Genomic DNA, 2,843 nt, shown 5'->3' on the forward strand with positions numbered 1-2,843 from the left:
CTATTTGTTCTTTCACCAGCAGAGAGGCGGCTGCTAAACATTTGTCTCCAAGCTGTGGGATGCAGCCACCCCACACAGCTCAGCCCATTTCCCCCTCTGATATTTCTGCCTGAGCACCACAGGTCTGAAGGCAATCTCTCTTCTGCCATTGAAGATTTTCCTTCCCAAAGCAGCCTTTCGTTACAGCCCCCTGGACTGGTCCAGCCCCCAGCAGCATCACCAGGGGCTGGAGCAGAGGCTGGAGCCATGGCTTTCCTCTTCCCTGTGCTTTTCACAGAGGTGTTACCTCTGCCATGGCTTAAACATGGGGGTCACTGTTTCCTACCCCAGGCCTTGGTCCCCCTTGCTCTCTGCAGGAACATCTCCAGGTGGTGAGAGGGCAAAGACAGTCCCCCACCAGTACCCCCAACTTGAGTGGGAGCTGCTGGTTCCTCCCCATGTGAATCATCATGGAATGGTTTGGGTTGGAAGGGAACTTAAAGATCACCCAGTTCCAACCCCCCTGCCCTGGGCAGGGACACCTCCCACCAGACCAGGTTGCTCCAAGCCCCCTCCAACCTGGCCTTGAACCCCTCCAGGGATGGGGCAGCCACAGCTTCTCTGGCCAACCTGGGCCAGGCTCTCACCACCCTCACACCAAAGAAGTTCTTCCCCAGATCTCATCTCAATCTCCCCTCTATACATTTAAAACCCTTCCCCCTCGTCCTGTGGCTCCCCTCCCTGATCCAGAGTCCCTCCCCAGCTTTGCTGGAGCCCCTTGAGGGACTGGAAGGGGCTCGAAGGTCTCCCCGGAGCCTTCTCTTCTCCAGGCTGAATCCCCCCAGCTCTCTCAGCCCCACCTCCCAGCAGAGGGGCTCCAGCCCTTTGAGCACCTCCGTGGTCTCCTCTGGCCCTGTTCCAACAGCTCCATGTCCTTCCTGTGCTTAGGACAGCAGAGCTGGACATAGTGCTCGAGGTGGGGTCTCAGTGTGGAGCAGAGGGGCAGAATCCCCCCCCTCACCCTGCTGGCCACACTTCTTTGGATGCAGCCCAGGCCGTGGTTGTCTCTCTGGGCTGCCAGTGGGCATTGCTGGCCCATGTTGAGATTCTCATCCACCATGACCCTCCACACATTCCCACACAACTACACCTGGGCCAGGCAGCGGCAGCAGCCGTGGGTAGGGGACAATTTACGAAACTGCCAGCTGCTGAAAGGCACCTGCTGGGCTTGATTGAGCTCCTGGAGGAGAAGCAAAAGTGGAGGCAGCGATGGTGCGGGTCAGCCCGGCCACCCCTTGCAGATGGGCGAGCGGGAGGGAGCTGGTGCTGCGGGCAGGGGAGCAGGAGCGTGACAGAGACACTTCTTCCCCCCAGCAAGGGTTGTTCTCACATCACTAACCAGAGGCTCCAGTGTGGCTCTTACTGCAAGGTATGAACCAGCCTCCCGGGACAGTGTTTCCGTGTGGAGGGCTGGAGCCCAGGGAGCCGGGTGGCTGGAGCATCCACGATGGCCCCCGGCACAGGGAGGGCAGCAGAGTGTCTGGGGGGCACCGAAATCCTCCCACTGCCCCAACGGAGATACAGCCAAAGGTGCTTCCCACGTGTCCGGAAGGCTCTGTGCTTTGCGATGGGAAAATATGCAAGAAAAGGGATTGAGAAGAGAAGGTTTCTGTTTCTCCAAGCTCCAGCTTGCGTAGCTACAGCGCAGCCCCCACAGACCCCTGCAAGGCACACACACCTCCCCCCCGGCTGCCAGGCCCCCTGCGCCCCGTGGCTGAGCGGGTGGCTGCAGCACCCTGCCCCACACCTCGCCGCCCTGAGAAGTGTCCCCGGGGTGAAATCCTGTCCCCAGCAATAACCTCAGGCACCGGGACATCGCACCCCAAGCCCGGGCAGCAGCCGCTGCCCCTCTCCCGGTGCCCTGGGGAAACGGGACAGGGATTGCTGCGTAGTGTCCTCAGCTCCCAAACCCAGCGGGCTCAGACCCCTGCTCCCACGCCTCCGCAGCGCTGGCTCCCCAAAACAAGGCCAGGCTGGCTTGGTGGCGAGCACAGGGCACCACCATCCATTGCTGTAAGTTGGTAAGAGGCAGTAATTAAGGAAAGAGCTCCTGGCCACAGGCACAGAGTGGCCCCCTCACTGCCATCAGTCAGTCATTGACAAATCAGTGTCTCCCCACAGACTCTGACCCTCTCTGTAACCACCCATGCCAATTAGTGCCTTTGCTCCTTGGCCAGACAGCATCTCCCTGCTCCGTGCTGCCTCGCCTGGGAGCTCTGAGCCACCAACATCTGCTGGCACCACTGGCAAGGGCTTCCATGGCCCACTTAGGTTGCAGAGCCCAGCCTGGGCTCGCTTGGGCACACAGCAAGGGGACAAGCAAGTCCTTTGCTGAGGATTTCATGTCTCCGAGGCTGGTGATACTGGTGTGTAAGATCTTCTTCCCCTGCCCTCCTGCTTCATCATCCTCGCCAGGGGCAGAACAGTGAAGAGCTGGCTGGTTGTGTTTGTGTCACACTGAATACCAACCTGCAGCAAGGGTCCTGCTAGAAGGATTGCAAGGAGGCAAGAAGCGTTGCACCTTGGTGGGCTGGAAATAGCATCCCTTGTCCTCTGCCACGGTTGCGGGAGGTGGTACATGGCCAGGCTGGCCCTGACGCTCTGTGGCACTGCCATAGCGAGGCGTCTGTGCTGGGTACCACGCTCCGGAGGTGTGTGTCACACACACAGTCACAGGCAATAGCGGTGACTCACGCCACGGCTCTGGCACCCTGGGCCAAACGCTGGATCCTCCTGCAGGTTTCAGCTCAACATAATGAGTCACTTATTTATGTCACCATCCTCCCTTTACTTTTCCCCCCTCC

Source organism: Calidris pugnax, unplaced genomic scaffold (assembly GCF_001431845.1).
Source record: "Calidris pugnax isolate Ruff unplaced genomic scaffold, ASM143184v1 scaffold294, whole genome shotgun sequence".
NCBI classification, from domain to species: Eukaryota; Metazoa; Chordata; class Aves; order Charadriiformes; family Scolopacidae; genus Calidris; species Calidris pugnax.